At 41.8% G+C, this 21,221-nt stretch overlaps 1 protein-coding gene across 4 annotated transcripts in view; it reads right to left on the minus strand.

The window, feature by feature from the left end:
- IL13RA2 (interleukin 13 receptor subunit alpha 2) overlaps window positions 1-20,757 on the minus strand; it is a 47,730-nt gene extending 26,973 nt beyond the window's left edge. For 2 of the 4 annotated variants that reach the window (XM_058713187.1, XM_058713181.1), the window contains exon 1: window positions 12,349-12,459. The gene's annotated coding sequence lies outside the window, so the exon portion shown is untranslated. Of the gene's footprint in view, window positions 1-12,348; window positions 12,460-20,696 lie in introns of those variants that run through there. The other 2 variants (XM_058713186.1, XM_058713182.1) reach the window with 2 other exon arrangements.
- Between the last annotated feature and the right edge of the window lie 464 nt (window positions 20,758-21,221).

Here is a 21,221-nt window from a genome sequence, read left to right on the forward strand (position 1 = left end):
GACTTCTCATCAAAACGGAATCTCCGAGTCTCTATTTTTCTAATCTGTCTGATGGCTGTATGGATGCTGACACGGTCATAGGCATCCATCCAGATCTTCATTTCCCAGACATTTCCTGAGCATCCATTTTGCACTCAAGGCTACAGATACGAAAACAAGCAAAACGCACTGTTCCCTACACTCGAGCCTACTCAAGGAGCAGTCAGAAACACAGTTACTCACTACACACCGAGTAGAGTGGCCAAAATCTGGAACACCACCACCAACAAATGATAAAGGGGATGTGAAGCGACAGGAACGATCATTCATCGCTGGTGGGAATGCGAAACAGTACAGCCACTTTGGAAGACAGTGTGGTGAATTCTTCAAAGCTAAATATATTCTTACTATGCCACCTAGCAATCGTGCTTGTTGGTATTTACCCAAAGAAGTCAAAAGCTACGTCTACACAAAAATCCGAGCGTGGATGTGTTTAGCAGTTTCATTCATGATTGCCAACACTTGGAAGCAACCCAAGATGTCTTTCAGGAGGTGAATAGATACATAAATTATAGTACATCCAGACAGACAATGGAATATTATTCAGTGCTAAAAAGAAATGAGTTATCAAGCCATGAAAAGACATGGAGGGGGGGCTCTTGGGTGGCTCAGTTGGTTAAGTATCTGACTCTTGAGTTCAGTTCGGGTCATGATCTCGTGGTTCGTGGGTTCGAGTCCCGCATCGTGCTCTGTGCTGACAGCTAGGAACCTGGAGCCTGCCTCCTCTTTCTGCCCCTCCCCCACTAACACTCTGTGTCTCTCTCTCTCTCTCTCAAAAATGAATAAACATTAAAAAAAATTTTTTTTAAAAGACATGGAGGAGCTTTAAACACCTATTACCTAGTGAAAGAAGCCAATCTGAAAAGGCTACATACTATATGCTTCCAGCTATATGACATTCTGGAAAAGACAAAAGCATGAAGATAATAAAATGACCAAAGGTTGCCAGGGGTTGAAGTGAGGGAGAAGGATGAACAGGCAGAGCACAGAGAATTTTTAACGCAGTTTGTGTCTACACAAAACGAAGACCAACATTTCTGAACATCTTTTCAGCTACATGACATGTGCTTAAGTTCTGGCCCAAAAGATATAAACGGAAGTGTTATCTCCAATCTCTGGATCATGCCTTTAGAAAGGATGGTCCTTGGAGCGCCTGGGTGGTTCAGTCTGCTAAGTGTCTGACTCTTGATTTTGGTTTAGCTCAGGATCTGAGGTCATAGTTGGGAGATCAAGCCCTGTGTCGGGCTCTGCGTGGAGTGTGGAGCCTGCTTAAGGTTCTCTCTCTCTCTCTCTCTCTCTCTCTCTCGTTCTCTGTCTCAAACAAACAAATAAATAGCAAACAAATAAAATAAAATAAAATAAAATAAAATAAAATAAAATAAAAAGAATGGACCTTTTCATTACATTTTTTTTAACGTTTATTCATTTTTTGAGAGACACAGCGTGAGTGGGGGAGGGACAGAGAGAGGGAGACACAGAATCCGAAGCAGGCTCCAGGCTCTGAGCTGACAGCACAGAGCCCCATACGGGGCTCGAACTCACAAACAGTGAGATCATGACCCGAGCCGAAGTCGGACGCTCAACCAACTGAGCCACCCCGGCGCCGCCGCCCACCCCCCCCCACCCCCCCCCACCCCCCCCCCCCCCCCCCGAGAACGGACCTTTTCTCCTTTCCCCATTCTGCTGCTTAGAATATGGTCTTGGCAGTGAGCCACCTTTGAACAAGTAGATGAGGGAAACACCCTAGGTGTGGCAGAACAACAAGTTCAGAGTAGCCCAGGGCTCTTGACCTCATGCAGTAAAGCTGCATATTCTTTCTGCAGCCTTGGATTAGCTACCTCAAGACAGTCATGTGAGAGCAAAATAAACCACTTTCTTATTTAAGCAAAACCCATAACCAAACTAGAGAAGTATTTAGCATTGTGTATTAAAATACTTTAAAAGTTCATAACCCTTCAAGCACAAATTTCCAAGAAATAAAAGAAGTTTGCATTATTACAGTCCAACCCCTCGTTTTCTACGTAGCCTGAGTCAGAAGCTCGTTCCTGTAAAGGGTCACAATTAAGCTTATGCCGCACTTCCTTTGAAGCCTCCAAACAGATACTTTGGGCAGGGGAGGGGAGAACATACTGAACCACCCCACTTGCAAATATTACAGCCACAAAACGCCACAGCAGAAACTTTTCACCAAAACACACACACACACACACACACACACAGTCATCCACAAGAGGATCTAAGTCGTCGAGGACTCTCCAAGGTCCTCTGGAGGTTCTGCTGATGCACTCACATAGTTTTAATCACATGTAACTTCCCCTTTTCCAGATATTGACAGTTCATCCCACACGCTTTGGTTGTTATCAAGATGCCCTGGAGTTCAAGCAGCCTGTCGAGAAATCAGTACCAGCTCTATCAACAGCGTGCACTGTTCTTCCTGCAAAAGTGCTAGACGAAGCACAAGGCTGATTCCACAATCAGAGATTAATCACTGCTGGGTGAGCAAAGCCAAACGTGCCTAGGGAAAAGAAAAAGTACCTGTAATAGAATCACGCCTTTTAAAACGTGGCTTTGTCTTCCTTTGCCTGAGCATCCAAGGGAAAGTTAGAATGACTAATACCTCCGACCCCCCAATTCCACTTCATTCCTTAGAAGTGGGTGGGATGCTCTTTGGGAGCAACGACGCCCACTTGATTCTATCGACACTTACTACCAAAAGGCAATGAGATATGTGTACAAATTTACACACGCGCATACACACACACACACACACACACACACTTGGCTTCTACCATGGCTTATATATAAATGAGAAAATAGAGGCCAGAGAAATAAAATGATTTTCCCATAATTCCATTTCTTTTGAGCTTATGTTTTTAAGTACTGCCACTCTGATCATTTTTCTGCTTTGCAAAGACTTGACTGCTTTTTTCCAAATTCATCTGTCAGATTTTCCCTCTTCTCCTTTCTTTTTAATTTTTTTAATGTTTATTTCTCTATCTTTGAGAGAGAGAGAGACAGACAGACAGACAGAGTGCGAGCGGGGGAGGGGCAGAGAGAGAGGGAGACACAGAATCCGAAGCAGCTCCAGGCTCTGAGCTCTCCACACACAGCCCGACACGGGGCTCGAACTCATGGACCATGAGATCATGACCTGAGCCCTCAACGGACCGAGCCACCCAGGCGCCCCCTTTTTTCCTTTTCTTTATGCGATCTAGATTAGCTTCCACACCCAAAACTAAACTTGCCTCTCTGCTTTTTTATCGTAACTTCCTAACAAAATCCCAAATCCGAATGAATTCAACTCTCAGGTTTCCTCTGTGCCTGTCACTGCGCAGGTGGGTGCTGATGGAAGAAGTCCCACAGTAGATTAGTTTCATGATAAATTCCTAACATTCCATTTTAAATAAATCCACAGTACCGCTCAAAAACACCATTATGGGTCTCTGTTCAACTTTATTCCAGTACTGACAACAATGAAAACCTTCTTCTGATGTCTTTCCTTCTTTTATCCCTTCTCCTCCAACCTCAGCATATGACCTGGTCTCTTTAAAAACAAAATTAAGCTGTCAGACGCAAACTCGGTCATCTTCATGATTCCACACATTTCCCGCATCCTTTCTTCCTTCCCTCCTGCTATAATAAACAAAGTATATGTCCTACCCATCTAAGGTAAAACACATACCCTGCCCACGTTATCAGAACCTTACAATTCAATGCTTTCCTTCTCTCTTTAATATCGTCAACGTACATAAGATGTAGGTACAGATATACATCTCAGTCACATACATCCCATTCGCATTCAAACATGCTCTTTACTCCCTAAGCTTAAAAAACCCACATATTTGCCTCCAGCTACTACTGCTCCAATCCTTCCTCACAGCCAAATTTCTAGAAAGAGTTGTCTATACTTGGTACTTTCTCCACCCCCCCACTCACTCTTTATCATTCCGTTTCCTTCTAGTTTCTTCCTCCGTCCCACCACCAATCCATGACTCTCTTAAAACAGGTCCCGCTAGAATAACTAATGACTTCCTGGTTACTGAATCCAATCAATACTTTTTATTCCAATCTTCTTTCTCTCTTGGTGGCATTCACCTGTTTATCACCGTCCCTGAAACACTACTCCCTTGGCTTTTCTGACAAGAGCGTTCTAGTGTCCCTTCCATCTCTCGGACTACACTTTTCAGTTCTTTTTTAGGCTTATCCTTCACTTATCCTAATATTTCACGGCAGAGTTCTTTGAGGCCCTCATTTCTTCTGACAATGAGTTCTCTCTGGGTGATTTTATCTACTATCTATTTCCACATCTTCCATTACCATCAATACGACAATGGCTTTCAGACATTTATCTCTCATCCAAAATAGCTAGTTGGCAGTGACGTCCATTTAACAGTACAAGCCAGAAACCAAAGAAACAGTCACCCTAAACACCTGATACTGTATCTCCTATGTCCAATCTGCAATCGGATTCAATCCATTTTTCAAACCTCCCTTGAAACTCCTCATACCCATCCATATCCCTCCCAGGCTAGTCCAAATCACCATCATAATTTGCCTGGACTGTTACAATAGCTTCTTTAAGAAAAAAAAAAAATCTATATTCAACTTTTAACTATCACCTATGGACACTAACAAACATTTCTTAAAGTAATTTCTAGGCCCAACATGGGGCTTGAACTCATGACCCCAAGATCAAGAGTCTCATGCTTTTACAGACTAAGTCAGCCAGGAGCCCCTACAATGGCTTCTTAATACATCTCCTCGAATTTACTCTGGCCCTGCTCTATTTCCACACTCCCTTTCTTCTGTTTTCTAAGTGCAAATCTGACTATGCAACTCTCCTGCTAAAAATTCTTCAGGGCTTCCTCGTTATCTTGGGATAAAGATAAAAATTGTTTACTTGGTCCTCAAGGTCCTAAATACTGTGGCATCTGACTACTTCTCACCACTCTCACCATATCTGCCTGGAATATTCATCTCTCTATCACTCATGGTCAACTGTGAGGCCCACGACGGGAGGAACTGCTTCTGCTTTTATATTAACGCAAGGCCTATCACAGAGCAGGCAACAAGTGTTTGGTGAATGAATGAATGAATGGACCGCTATGGCTTTAAGACTTTTGTTTGGGAAAGCTGACAGACTCCTGATCCAAAATACACTTACCAGTGCTCTATCATGGGACCTTGATACTTTAGCATCTTCGGTCACCAAAGGATTCTTCTCAGTAATATTCTTGAGGGGCAGTTGGTTAAGTGTCCAACTCTTGATTTCGGCTCAGGTCATGATCTCACGGTTGTGAGATCGGGCCCCACGTCGGGCTCCACCCCGAGCGTGAAGCCTACTTAACATTCTCTACCCCCTCTGCCCCTCCCCAACTTGCACGTGCGCGCCTCTCTCTAAAAAAAAAAAATAAAGAAATAATGTTTTTGAGCTATGTAAGTAACAAACTAGCACTTATCAAAGAACAGCAGAAGAAAGTGTATCTTCCCTGGAACAGTGATGAATCCCACTTACGCAGATTATCTTAAAATATCCAGATAATCCTTCCACAGATGATTTCAAAACACTGATGGACAACGTAATTCACTTTTCTCTGTTTCAAAGAACATGAATACACATGGGGACTAGGAATACTCAAAGCATTAATGTAACTTATCATCTCTTTCCTTTCCTCTATTTCTAGTACCAAATGGTAGCATAACTTCCCGAGCAGTGTCCTAAATAGAAACATAGGAGTCATTCCAGATTCCTTTTTCTCATTTATTGTCAACCACCATTTCGTACACGCACACACACAATATCCTAAAGATTCCATTCCCTAAATACCTTGGGGATCCATCCATATCACTCCATCTTCATTCCCACGACTCATCCTAGCCCTTGACATCTCCTGATGTATTTCCATCTTCTAACAAGACAGATTCGTGTCATTTTCCATGCAGTAGTCAGTGTGACCTTTTCAGAACACAAATATGTCCATTTAAACTCTTTCACTAGCTTCCCGTTGTCCTAGAGAATAATTTATAATAATAGCTCACAATTCAATGGACTCACAGTGTGCCAGTGCTTTTGAAAGCTTTTCACTGTATTAATTCACTTAGTCCTCACCACAGCAATATGAAATAGGTCCTGATGTCATCCCTTTTTATCAATAAACAATAAGGCAACCGAGGTCCAGAGAAGGTAAATGATTATCACAGGATCTCATAGCTGATAAGTGATGGAGCCAGATTCAAAGCCAGGCAAGAGTCATTTCAGAATTTGTGCCCCAACCTCTATGTTGTACTGCTTGCCATAAAATAAAGTACCAATTCTTTAGCATGGCAATCAACACTTTCCATTATCTGGACCTTACCAGCACTTTAAGTGTCATTTCCTGCATGTAGATCTTAAAAAATAGGGTCTTGTCTTATCTCTAAACTTTCGTCCATGCAGGTCCCCTGATACCAATACTGTTTTATGCAGCTTACTCACGGATTCCTCCTCGTCACTGAGATTTAGCTCAGATAGCAGCACTTCCCTCCGTATGCTTTCTGAATACTCCTTCTCCTAGACTAGACTGTGAGTTACATCTACACTCTTTACTGAAATATTAGGAAATGAAATTCTGCAAAGGCACTTGCAATTTAATGACGGGAAGAGACTCATAAACAGACAAGTAGAAGGACGCCTGGGTGGCTCAGCCGCTTAAGCGTCTGACTTGGTCTCGGGTCAGGATCTCACGGTTCATGAGTTCAATCCCCGAGTTGGGCTCTGTGCTGACGGCTCAGAGCCTGGAGCCTACTTTGGATTCTGTGTCTCCCTGTCTCTCTGCGCTTCCCCTGCTTGTGCATGCTCTCTTGCTCTCTTGCACTCTCTCTGTCTCCAATATAAATAAGTAAACATTAAAAGAATTAAAAAATAAAAATAGGGGCGCCTGGGTGGCTCAGTCGGTTGAGTGTCTGACTTCAGCTCAGGTCATAACCTTGTGGTCTGTGAGTTCAAGCCCCGCATCAGGCTCTGTGCTGACAGCTCTGAGCCTGGGGCCTGCTTCAGATCCTGTCTCCCTCTCTCTGCCTCTCCCTGCTCGTGCTCTTTCTCTCTCAAAAATAAATAAATATTTAAAAATATTTTTTAAAAAAAGGAAAGACAGAAAAGAAAAAGAAAAAGAAACAGACAAGTGTAACTGTGTTTTGCTCAAAGTTTTTTTTTTTTTTTGCTTCTCCCTCCCATTTCAAGGAGATAACCAGGCTTTTTTACTCTTCTTCCCTTGCTTAAGGGGATCCCTCCTCCCCTATTGCCAAGACTAAAAGCAGAAGTTGTGCACAGACTTACCTTCCTAGCTTTTGTATTGCCAAAACCCAAGCTCAAGGGAGAGGTTATGCTTAGGAGCACGGATGCAGGTCTCAAGAAGACAGATGAACTTCCTTTTAGGGCATTCAGGAGGGAAAGGGACATATACTTTAGACAAAAGTAAGTCAGGGGTGTGGCAGGGGTTAGAAGTAGCAGGGGGAACAGCTCAACATTGGATGGTAGCAGCCTAGGAAGGGGCAAAAGTTCAGAGGTATTTTAATGAGTGGGCTGGGCCCTAGACCCAGGGGACCTAATCTCAGCAATGACCCAGTCCCCCAAGCTTTGTCTAGAAGCAGTAGCAGCAGCAAACGTAAAAGGGCCATCCCTGGTGGAGACAAAATGGTATATCAGAGAGTTGACAGAGAAGTAAAGATCAATGACCAAAAGGGCCTCCCTACTCTTCGGTGTGGCCTAAGACCTCAGAATATTTGTGTCACCCAGTAGGTTGCTCAAATATTAACTGAAATTGCATATCTTACTTTCCCGGCAGAATGCTGAATACAAGGCAGCCTAAAGAACACTTTGAAATAGCAGCACTCTCAACAATAGCCACCTTATGCCGGTCAGAGTGGCTAAAATGAACAAATCAGGAGACTATAGATGCTGGAGAGGATGTGGAGACACGGGAACCCTCTTGCACTGTTGGTGGGAATGCAAACTGGTGCAGCCACTCCGGAAAACAGTGTGGAGGTTCCTCAGAAAATTAAAAATAGACCTACCCTATGACCCAGCAATAGCACTGCTAGGAATTTACCCAAGGGATACAGGAGTGCTGATGCATAGGGACACTTGTACCCCAATGTTTATAGCAGCACTCTCAACAATAGCCAAATTGTGGAAAGAACCTAAATGTCCATCAACTGATGAATGGATAAAGAAATTGTGGTTTATATACACAATGGAATACTACGTGGCAATGAGAAAGAATGAAATATGGCCCTTTGTAGCAACGTGGATGGAACTGGAGAGTGTTATGCTAAGTGAAATAAGCCATACAGAGAAAGATAGATACCGTATGGTTTCACTCTTATGTGGATCCTGAGAAACTTAACAGAAACCCATGGAGGAAGGGAAGGAAAAAAAAAAAAAAAAGAGGTTAGAGTGGAAGAGAGCCAAAGCATAAGAGACTCTTAAAAACTGAGAACAAACTGAGGGTTGATGGGGGGTGGGAGGGAGGGGAAAGTGGGTGATGGGCATCAAGGAGGGCACCTGTCGGGATGAGCACTGGGTGTTGTATGGAAACCAATGTGACAATAAATTTCATACATTGAAAAAAAAAAAAGAAATGTGAAATATTTTCCATACTGAAATTGCAGACGAATTTCGCAGTAACTTCGATTATAATAAGGTGTGGTACATTCTGAGAGGCAAGCACCTAGAAGCACCGAGGACAGGTGCCTAATCTGCTCCGTAGCGGTCAAGTAATAGTCCTTACAGCAAGTAGTACCTCAACTATCTCATAGATAAGGAGTAGGTGTTCGCCGGTGTAGGGAATATGAGGGAGGGACTCCTCCTCAACGGAAATTGATTAAGCCAAAAGAGGGAAGTGAGAAAGCTAAGGAATCCAGACCTGTACGAGCGGTTTGTTTGGGCTGCAGCGTAAGGGGTACACAGGCATGTTTTCTGAGCCATGTTAAAAGAGTCTGGAGTTAATACTGGTGGTAATAAAGGGGACTGACAGCAAGTGGCATCGAGGAAGACTAGTAAAGTAGGAGATCTCAAGGAAAAAAGTATTCAAAAGCCAAATGCTCCGAAGCCAAATGGGATGGCGTGGGGGGGGGCGGGGGGAGGGGGCGGTTAGTAAGATAAGAATGGCAATGTGCCTCTTGTACTTGGACATAAGAAACAGTGACTTTGGTAAAGGCAGTCTTATATATAAATCCCTTTTTATTGGAGCCTAGTTGTATAGGTTCTATAGGTCTTGGTTATACAGGGAAGGGTTAAGAAAAGATAGCTTGCTTTCTTCACTGAATAAAGAACCCATACAGAGGAAGAGACTAAAAGACAGAAGAGAAAGGGAATACGTATGTAAAGAAATCCCTGAAAAAAGCAAGAGGCCAGCATGTAATCTAAAACAAAAGCGGAGGGGCCCGAAGTCGGTTAAGCGTCCGACTTCGGCTCAGGTCACGATCTCGCGGTCCGTGAGTTCGAGCCCCGCGTCGGGCTGTGTGGTGACAGCTCGGAGCCTGGAGCCTGTTTCGGCTTCTGTGGCTCCCTCTCTCTCTCTCTCTCTCTCTCTCTGTCTCTCTCTCTCTGTCAAAAATAAATAAGCATTAAAAAGTAAAGAAATAAAACAAAAGTGGAAGGACGGAATTTGGACCGACGGAAGGCTCTGAGGACAAAAGCAGGGAAGAAGACAAAAATCGATTGTGTTTATAAAAGGCAGTGGGGTGGGTGCATCAGAGGTTCAGGCACACTTGATGGCGTTTATTTTCTGCGTGAAATGGGAGCCAAGCCTACCTGCTGAGGATAAATATGTCGTAGCTGAGTAGGAGGCTCAATGACAGAGGATAAAGTTTGCAGTAGCCACCAAAGAGGGTGTAAGAGAACTGAGGGAAATCCCGAAGGCTCTGAGTAAAGCCACGTAGAAGGATGACCTGCTTAGTACCTCTTCCTTCTTCGCGTTTCAGCTCAGATGTCACTTGCTCAGAGGCGTTGAAATGAAGCCCCTGTGACGTGCTTTACAGGCACTGCATTTCCTTTAAAGACTTACAATGGTCTTAATCTTGGACTAATTTGTGGGATAAGTGGATTCACTTCTACTCCGTTAGACCGTAAACTCAGTGAGGGGTCAGGGGGCACATGTATTTTGCGCTACGTGACCGGGATGCGGGTACAGTTGGGTGAGCAACGAACTAGAACTTAAGCTCTAAGGAGGCAGGGACTTCAAACGGTTTATGCTGTATCCTCAGTGCCTAGCACAGTGCATGGCACATAGTAGATGCTCAGTAAATATCTACCTGAATAAACGAAACGGATATGGCAGAACACCAAGGCTCCTGACTTCCGTTCCAGTGCTCTTCCCACTCTATTGCGGCAGCCCATACCCGATGTTCCATATGTTACGGTTACCGGAATAAAGGCCTATGCATACGCATTATTATCTCTGTTTTCCTCAAGAAGAAAGGGAGGCTCTGAAAGATGCAATATCACGTGCCAGTTAAACAGCGAGGATGTGCCAGAAACAGAATTCAGTTGCAGGTCTTCCTGGCTCCAAAATCTGAGTTCTTTCTCCTATTCTATGCTGCCTGCTAAGGTATTAAGTGATAAAAGATTCAATCTGTGAACCTGCCTAGGGATATGTGCATTTGAAAGTCTCCCCAGCGTCCCCACTGGCAAAGAAAAACAAAACAAGTAAACAAAGGCTTCCACATCCAAAGTAATGACTTTGGCGGTAAAATCTCAGGTGAAGGGACGGAGACAGGCCAACAAGGAAAATATTTGTGAGCTGGCACCTGTTGACAGTTTCCTAAATCATACTCCATAGGCGTTTGTTGACCTATTCTACAGCCCTGTTCACTATCCATCTCACCAGCATAAGGCTTGATTACACAGCGAGAATGGAAGACATAATTCCAAAGAGCGTATCTTCTCGGCATTGCTTCAGCAGTGACGCTAGAAACAGCATGGAATAATGGGAACAGCAGGGACTGCAGCCACACAGATCTGGGCAAGACACTTCAGGGCTCTCTATGCCCCAATTTTCTTATCTTATCAAATGAAGGCAATGATACTTGCCACCATAAGGTTTAGGAAATGATTAAATGAGATAGTACATGCAAATGTCTGCATCATAGTGGGCATAATGACTCAATTGTTACTAGTTGCCTTCCCCTTCTTCCACATCCAGGAGCCACCTCCCAGCAATTCCTTGAAGACACCCTGAAAAACACATGAAAAAGGAACAAGCAAACCCACCCCACCCCCGCTCCTTTTGTTGAACCCTATTGTTTAAATGATCATTTTTAACATTTCTATTCCCTTTCATTACATTAGCCATAGTCAGGGCACTTGGCTCATTTCACAGATAAAGAAACTAAGATGAAAAGCTCTTAGTCCTTAGTTTATTATTCTCTGTTCATAATAATAATAATAATAATAACAATAATAATTCTATGCAGCTTGCTTAAGTCTTAAACTCTCTAAAACATTTCATATTTTAATAAAATTTGTATCAAAAACAACTGGTAAATTTCCTGTATTCATGTCCTGGTTTGATATACCTTCTTACATATTAAACAAAGAACACGAATCTGGAGATATCCAAAGAGAGTGCAGTGTGCAAAAGTGATGGTCAGATTTACTTGTTAACTATTTTTTCAGAAGAAAACAAGGATCAAATGTATAAGATGTTAGTTCATTTCGGAACAAAAGCAGTGAAAATTGGAATTTATATTTTCATAACTGTATGTATGTAACCATAATATCCAAATAAATGAAAACATCACATATAGAGGATACACATGTTCCATAAATTAAATCAAAACATCATATAAAAATATACTAAGTCGTTCCTTTTAGAGGAGCTCTGTGGTTATTTCTGAGCTCAAGAGAGAAAAGTTGCTGCAAAGTAGTGAATTCTCATCTATAAGGAAAAAAACCACATAAATAATAATTTCAGAAAACCTCTGAACTCTACAATGCAATTATCCTTGCCATTTCCAAAGGACCAGGTTTGCTTACAGGCAATATGATTTTTATAGGAGATAAAGAACAATAAGAAAATAACTACAAATTAATTAAAAGCAAAAATGTTATTCATACTGATTATCCGGCACCTATTTGCTTCATGCGAAAAAATGCAGCATTTCCTCAAATTAATATATATCAAGTCAAATTATTTTTGCCATGAAAAGATTTATGAGCCCAGTTTTTTTATTTAAAAATTATTTATTTATTTAAAAAGAACTAATTAGTTAAAATAAGTTACCTCTCATCCCCACACACCCTCTCCCAAACTTAAGTTCCAGACTTACTGTGAATGAATAATGTGTCCAGTTACAATCACATTCTTCTGAAATACCACTGAAATCTGTCTCAATGAATAGCTTCTTAGCTTAATGGATTTTAAATGACCTTAGAACTGAAGTCTTTATGTAGGAGGAGCTCTGGTTTATCTACCAAATGTACTGTCATGAGAAAATTTGCATTCAAAGCAGATCAGCATTCAAGGTTACATGTGTCAAAAGATTCAGAGGAAATCACGAAACTCATCAGAGCGATTTTTCCCCCTTTTTAATTAGTTCCTGCTATGGCATTTCAGGATGCCAATGTTATTTTACTATGTGACTCACCACATTGGGAATTAAAAGATAATGCAAAGGTAATTATGCGACTGCCAGGTCTATGCTGTTTCCTCAGCGTATACTATCCAAAGTACTTCACCGTTTTGAGTTTCAAATACCTCAAGCATGAAAAGAGTCATAAACGGACAAAGAATCTGGAAACCTGTTTCCTACTCTAGGCTCTCTCCCTCCCACAATCAGCTAGGTGACCCTGGGCAATTTCCTTAAATTCCTTAGGTCTCAATTTCAAACAATTTATTAAATGGGACCTCAGAAGTCATCTAGTCTAACCTTCAAATGCAAGCAAAAACTGCCTTAAATGTAAAATCAGCAGTTAGAGCAAATGAGGTCTGACATCCTTGGTGCTGGCATTAAAATTCAGTCATCCTCATGTATATGGGTGTTTCCCATTGAAAGCTTATCAAACATTTCCTTACATAACCAAACAGGATTTTCTTTCAGCCCAGATAAAATTAAGTAAAAAAACTCAGATCGCCACCAAATTGCCCCTCGACCTTCAAGTCTCCACGGAGTAATTTCCATGTCCGGGAACCATGCAAAGCCATAAGAAGCTGGAACAGTTTTTGATTCTTTTCTAAACCATATGACAGGATACCAGGCATTTATTCCAAAATACAAGTAAATTGAGACTGAATCCAGTCCATATATCACCTGATATTACACTGGTTAAAAAAAAAAAAAAAAAAAAAGTGTCTTCCTTGGTTTGGAACACAGGTTCAGACCTGATGCAGTCTCTCTGTTACCAAAGATATACTTTACCCTAAATATGCGAACAAACAAATAAAAGTCAAGGGGTCTGAATTAAGACCATGGATACAGCCTTCCTTCCATTACTAACTTTATGTTTTACTCGAAGATTTTTTTTTTTTTATTATTCTTCACTGCATAGTTAATGCTTCACCCTAAATTGAAATTGGAAGGTGGGAAGAAATTGAGCCTTGTTTCAGAATACAGCTAGTTTGTCTCTTTCACAATCATATTTTTAGAAATTATTTATTAGGCCTACATGAGGAACCTTATAATCAGAATTTGCTGACACGGTGGTAGGAAAAAGACCACGATTCAAAATCTTCTTTCCTTTTCCTGTGATTGCAATTCCAATTAACTTATTTATCATCTTCTATTCAAAAAACTCTCCATGAAGTTTTCCTCAAGCTTCCTGTTTTCCCCAAATCTTCTGGTCCTTGCAAACATTTCATTATACTATATAGTTTTAATGGAGAGGTACAATTCCAAGAAATACAAGTATAATCATATCTTGGAACCATATGGTATATTTATTTATAGACATGCAAACCATAAGCTAAATATAGTTAACAAAATACAGTTGGAAAAAATTTTTTTAGGTTTATTTACTCTGAAAGACACAGAGACAGCACCAGTTGGGGAGGGCAGAGAGAGAGAATGCCAAACAGGTTTTGCATTGTCAGCATAGAGCTGGGGGGCTCGAACCCACGGAGCCGTAAGATTATGACCTGGGCTGAACCCAAGAGTCGGACGCTCAACCGATTGAGCCACCCAGGTGCCCCAGTTGGACATTTACAAAATAAATAAATAAAATAAACTACAGTTGGAAACAATCATGCACCATGCCTCAGCCGTTACATTTCATTAGATATGAACTTCTACTCTGATTTTATAGCTTAATCAGTGAAAGCCTAGGCTAAACTTTGCTTCTTGGTGTGAAGAGAAAGACATTACAAAGACAATTTATTTTAATATACTAAAAGTCCTATTTGATGGCTCTCTAGTGACATCAATAGAAGTTGCCAATGATGATTGTGTGCTTGTATCTTAGCACTCATTACTCTACCCCAGATGCAAGGCATGTTGCAACTGCTAAACAAGAGAACTGGGGAATAAACCTCATCGGTGCAGAGAAAAGAGGCTGGATAAGTCTAACTGGAGCAGTCCCTCCCTAGCTGGAAGTTAGTCCAAAATCAAGAGAGAGTATAAACCAACATGTGATGCAGGCCAGTCAGTTCTGGAAGGGGGCCAACAGAAACCAGGCAAAAAGATTTAGGCCTGGGCTCGAATTTCAGCAGAGACACAGAGCATTAAGCTTCCAGATGGGAGCCAAAGTCCAATTCAACAGCCCACAGCAGATGGTGGGGGTAAGAAACAAAAGCTAAAGCCTGATGCTTACAGTTTCCCAAGGGCCCAAATCAATTCCAGAGGCATAGCACCCACTAGGCTATTTTCCGACTTCTACCTGCTAAAAAAGAATGGTTTTCACTGGGCCAAGGCTAGTGTCCGAACTGAGGCTTCCTAGGCTGATACCATGAAGTGAAGCTAGGACAGGCCTAGGGTACGAAAGTGCTCTCCCCGGCCTTCCCAGCAAGACCATGAGTATTACTTTATTTTCTCCATTGTCCCTCTGAGATGGCCAAGTAGATACTATTTCAGTTTTACAAACAAACACCACCCAAGTTGCAATAGGTTGCTACTTTCTAGAAGTCAAAAATTCAAGAGAAATACACACAGTCATATGGCTGCTAGGATTCTCTCTGGTTTCTCAGTAGCTGAACTAGTTGGCTGGCCGGGATCATCATATCTCTTTCACCGTGCAAAGCTATAATAACTCCTATTCTGTTGGCCATCAAAACAGGAAAACGGGTATTCCTGACCTGCCGTTCAAACGAAGCAATCAGCAGAGTCAGTATTTAATGCCCCAAAGTGTTATTTCCTTTGGAAGTTTAGAATACATTAAATAAGCAAAAACAAATAAAATAAATATCACACAATAAAAATAAAGTAACCACTGACTATTGTGTGTGTATGGACACGTACACACACACACACACACACACACACACACACACAGGGTTCTTAACAAAATTACTGGATTTGAGAATAGTTTTTAAACGTTCAGGCAAATGTCAAACTCACAATGTTCTGAGAGCTTTCTTTTTCCTCGTAACACCCCCAGAAGACTGACCTGAAAAGTTATTTGTTAGACTTGGCATATTATACAGAAAAGCAGTGTCTTATAAAGAACACCTTCTGTGAGACAGAAGGAATCTAGACGACCTGCTTTCCCTGCATTCCAGGCTCTTTATTCCGAAACCAACTAATTGATGAATTCTGAATTCCCCTCCAGACTACAATAGATTGAACGGCAGAATACCAGAGCCAAGATTCTCCGGAAATCCACGTGAGCTGAGAAATACAGTTAACAACATCATGGTCCAGTCCCCGGATTAACTCCAAACAGGCTTCAACACAGAGGTCAGCAGTGTTAGACTGCCTTCCCTTCACTCACATTCATGCTACAGTTTACAGCACAGCAATGTGCCAAGCACTGTGTTAGATGCTCGGGGTACAAAGGTGAGTCGGACACTGTCACAGGTAGCTCAACGCTAGTTGGAGCTAGAGAAGCTAGAAACTACTGGATAATTACAGTACAGTGTGATAAGAACAGTATACTATGACAGAATCGACAATCACTGGCATCTAACGGAGCTCAGAGAACAACTCATTCTACCCGCTTTGTGATGAAAAGGGTATCGTCAGGTGGAAATGGTTTGGGGGGGGGGGTCACTCTTGCTCCTGATGTCAAATTATGGTACAATAAAAAAAATATTTGGTCTTTGTCTCCAGTTCCTGGCACTGAGCTCCTAAAACCCTTAGAAATTCCTGAGTGACAGAAGTGTCTTTTGGATTCATAATGAGCCCCTTTCCACTCTGCCTGAGTTTATGCTGAGTCCCCAGATAGCTTCAGCTTGAGGGTCAGTTGCCAGAGGCATCAACCATGTGACTACAGGGTTGGAACTCTCAGTCCCACTCCCCTCCCAACGTTCTGGAAGGGGAGAGGAGCTGGAAGTAATCAGCTCGGATGGACCTAAGGTAGGCAAGCGCTATCCCTTGCCTCTCGAGCAGCAACATACGTATTATTTAATTTTATCCATTTATCCCCCTGAGGTAGCTAAGAAGATACCATTTCAGCTTTGCAAATGGCTATCATTCAAGTTTCAATTGGTTACGTTACTTTCCAGAAGTCAAAACTTCGAGAGAAATAAAATCTAGGTAGATCGGGCACCCAAGTCCATGCCTTAGTTATGAAGCTTCCGTAAAAACCCTTAAACGACCAGGTGCACAGGCCTTCCAGGTTGAACAACACAGGGAGGTCCCAGGAAGGGGACATGCCTGGAGAGAGAATGAAAGCTACTCAAGATGCATCACCCCTACACACACACACACACACACACACACACACACATACACACACACACCACTTGCCCTAAGCATCTTTTCCATTTGGTCGCACCTGAGTTGTATTCCTTATAATAAACCTGTAATAGTAAGTAGAGTATTTTCCTGAGTTCTGTGAATTGCTCTCGTGAATTCTCAAATGGGAGAGGGGTCACGAGAACCCCTGAACTTATAACTGGTTAGTCAGAAGCACTAAGACTTTCCATTGGCATCTGAGGTGGGGACAGTCTTGTGGGACTGGGCCCTTATCCTATGGGGTCTTTGCTAACTCCGTGTATAATGTAGTATAGTTGTGTAATCTAATTACATGTATAATGTCAGAAGTGAATTGAATGGTAGGATACCAGCTGGTGTCAGAGAATCTGAGACTGGATAATTGCTTGATATCAGAAAACACCCCCGACAAGTCAACCTTCTTTATAACTGTTTCTTTATTCACCAAATAGCCCACCTATTTGGAAAGGCCTAGGCATTTCAGGAAACTTTATCAAGATAAAATCGTGTCACACTGTGGCCGAGATTGCAAATTTTTCTCACTATCCATTCTCCTACCCTTCCTTTTAGTAACTGACACTCCTGAGTTTTAGCTGTGGACACAGCCTCCCCATCAAAGACTGTATGTCCCAGACTCCTTTGCGGTTTTGTAGGAAGATCTGACAGAAATGTGGACGATGATATGCAAGCAGCGGTCATATGTGCAACGTGTGGCTCACGGTTTGACAAGAAAACCTCTTGCCCTCTTCCTTCTCTCCCTTCATTCAACCGTATGTCACCACACAAAGTCAACATACTAGGAGACGGCAAAGCAACAAGGTAGAAGGATCCTGGGCCTTCGATTACCCGCAGCGGTGCTGCCTGACCTCCTTTGGTCTGTCACTTGAGCCATAATATTTTGAGGTCTCTTGCCTGTAGCAACTTACCTTGTATCTGAAATAATATAGAAATAAATCTTCATTAAAGTGCAAGTGAGGGGCGCCTGGGTGGCTCGGTCGGCCGAGCCTCCCACTCTTGGTTTCCGCTCAGGTCATGATCTCAAGGTTCGTGAGTTCAAGGCCAGCATCGGGTTCCGCAATGACAGTGTGCCCCTCCCCTGCTCATTATCTCTATCTCTCTTGAAATAAATAAATAAACTTAAAAATTTTAAAAACCAAAGTGCAAGTGATATCAATGTGTTATTCTTCCCAAAGCCATTTGCACATGGAATCCAAAAACCCAAGAATGTGTAAAGTCCAAAGGGAAAATATCCTAATGGTGTTTCAGACCCCGTGACAGGCCAGAGGTTTTGGGTTTGGGTTTTGGTTTATTTTTACTTCCCTCTGAATCTTAGCACAGCATACTTAGTATTTGTCCACTCTGTCACGCCTTTAAGTTTGGCCCTGACTCTAAGCTCTCACATGTCTGTTTCTCTCCTTAGGATGTAATTTCCTTCAGAGTAGGAAGTGTGCTTTACTTGCCTCTATAAAACTAGTTCCTAGAATACAGCATATATTCAATAAACACGTATTGAATGCTACTAGCAAAGGTAACCAAAACAGCCATATTTCCTCCCTTGTTTTTTTTTTAATTCCTCCACATATAACTTTTATTCTAATAACGCAGAGAACTAAATGACCAAACTGATAATGACAGAACAAGCTGATACCGTTGGTTTACATTTGTCAGGTTGTATGTTTCATGATGACCCATGTTTTTTAGTCAGCACGATGACCCCATTATGTATATGCTACCACTGATATTCTCATTTTATAGAAATGATAGCTGAGGTTCAAAAAAGTAAAAACAAACAAATAAAGAAACAAAACCTTTCTTAAGATCTCCCGTTTAGGAAACAGCTGAAATAGGGATTTTAACCCAGGATCGCTTAACATTAAAAGACACTTTCGGGGCGCCTGGGTGGCTCAGTTGGTTAAGTGTCCGACTTTGGCTCAGGTCATGATCTCACGGTCTGTGAGTTCGAGCCCCGCGTCGAGCTCTGGGCTGACAGCTCAGAGCCTGGAGCCCGTTTCAGATTCTGTGTCTCCCTCTCTCTCTGACCCTCCCCCGTTCATGCTCTGTCTCTCTCTGTCTCAAAAATAAATAAACATTAAAAAAAAAAAAAGACACTTTCTTAGCTACAACGTGATCTACCAGATCCTCCAGAAATCGCCTGGTAATGTGTAGGGAGGCAAGGGGAAAAAATCAGCGTGGGTTTTTTCAAGAATGAGTTACAGATAATTAAGCTAATCTAAATTACATGTTATGAGAGCCAAATCAATATAAATTACAGCATGCTTGTAAAAAACGCTTACCTTGAAAATATGTTCCTGGGGAAATTTTTTGATCTGGTCTGAACCTTGGCACAGTTATCTAAAAACTGAAAAAGCTGCCTTGGAATGATCACAGGAGGGTCTGCTATTTTGTGTAAATATTTCAGAGAACAATGGAAGAAAACGGCACTGCCAGAAAATAGACTTCACAAGGCCCGTTTGAATGTAGTATCTGTTATCAAACATTTTGTTAATCAATCATATCTCTAAGTTTACTATTGTGTAAGAATATGCAAAACCACATAGGGATGCCTGGGCGGCTCAGCCGGTTAAGTGTCTGACGCTTGGTTTAGGCTCAGGTCATGATCCCATGGTTTGTGGTTTTGAGCCTCACATGGGGCTCTGTGCTGACAGAGCAGAGCCTGCTTAGGATTCTCTCTGTCTCTTCAATCCTCTCTCTCTGCCCCTCCCCTGCGCTCCCTTTCTCTCAAAATAAATAAGTAAACATTAAAAAAAAAAAACCCTGTATAAAAGTAGAAATAGTTAAATGAAATAAAAATGTACCCATTATGCAGATTCAACAACTATCAAACTAACATATTTATTGATCATATCATGACAGTGGATATTCCTGTTCTCTGAGACCCATATGTTCACAGAAATTGAAACTAGTAATGCTGAAATAAATCTAAAAACTCTAGTCTAGAGGCAGCTGGGTGACTCAGTTGGTTAAATGACCAACTTTAGCTCAGGTCATGATCTCAGGGTTTGTGAGTTCGAGCCCCGCATCGGGCTCTCTGTTGTCAGCACGGAGCCCCAATTTGGATCCAACAGAGGAAACTGCTTTGGATCCTCTGCCCCTCTCTCTCTCTGCCCCTCCCCTGCTCATGCGCGAGTGTGCACACTCTTTCTCTCTCAAAAATAAATAATCATTAGGGGCACCTGGGTGGCTCAGTCGGGTAACCGTCCGACTTCGGCTCAGGCCATGATCTCACGGTTCGTGGGTTCAAGCTCCGCATCGGGCTCTGTGTTCAGAGCTTGGAGCCTGCTTTGGATTCTGTACGTCTCTCTCTCTCTCTCTCTCTCTCTCTCTCTGCCCCTCACCTGCTTGTGCTCTGTGTCTCTCAAAATAAATAAATGTTAATAAATAAATAATCATTAAAAATTAAAAAAAAAAAAAACCTCTAGTCTAACACCCTCTTGTTATAGCCAAGAAAACCAAGGACCTGAATGAAGAGATGATCTAATCAAGGTCATTTGTAAGCCTATATAAGAGTCAGTTTTCTCATCTACATTGTTCTTTAGTGTTAAACACTCTTCAATTTACTTGAATCCTTTGAAAACAATTAATGAAATATGATAAAAGCCTTTCTTCTATAAATCCCTTAGAACAGACTAGGCTATTCTCCAAATAGGAGTCTTTTCTACCTAAATTTTTTCCCAAGAATACAAGTTACAAAACAACTCTCCCCATTTATCCCCTTTAACATGCAAATGTATAATAAAATAAACAGTTCTTCAATCAAAAGAATCCAGAGAAACAATCATATAGAATTTTACCGTAACATCATGATCTTTCCCGACTTGTCTCCTGACAATGCTGAGACGGGAACAAACACATAAAAAACTTGTTAATGAACTTTTAGCAGGAAACCAGGGTGTACACATGTGTGTCCTCAGATTGAGGCTTAATAAAATTAGGAAGTTAAGTCCCAGCTGGAGACCGGACAACCAGCAGAAAATTCCTAACAGCCAGGGCACATCATACTTTCAGGAAAAATAAAGATCAACAACATGTATTAATTTTCTCAAGTTGTCACTCTGTTAGTGGCAGGCAGATGGATTTTAAAATGCTTAAGCAGAGTAGTAAACAGGGTTTCCAAGCCATCTCATCTATTATTCTTTACATTTAATGAAGAAGAAAACCACAGATTTTATGGGTCGTATTCACCGCATATTAACATGTGACTTTAAAGGGGCCATCTTGCCTAAAAACAGAACAGCTGGATCTTCTACACTAATACTGAGATGATTTTGTGAGTGATTTTATAGATTGGGAGGATATCTTCGAAGAAACGTTTTCTT

This window comes from Neofelis nebulosa, chromosome X (assembly GCF_028018385.1).
Source record: "Neofelis nebulosa isolate mNeoNeb1 chromosome X, mNeoNeb1.pri, whole genome shotgun sequence".
NCBI classification, from domain to species: domain Eukaryota; kingdom Metazoa; phylum Chordata; class Mammalia; order Carnivora; family Felidae; genus Neofelis; species Neofelis nebulosa.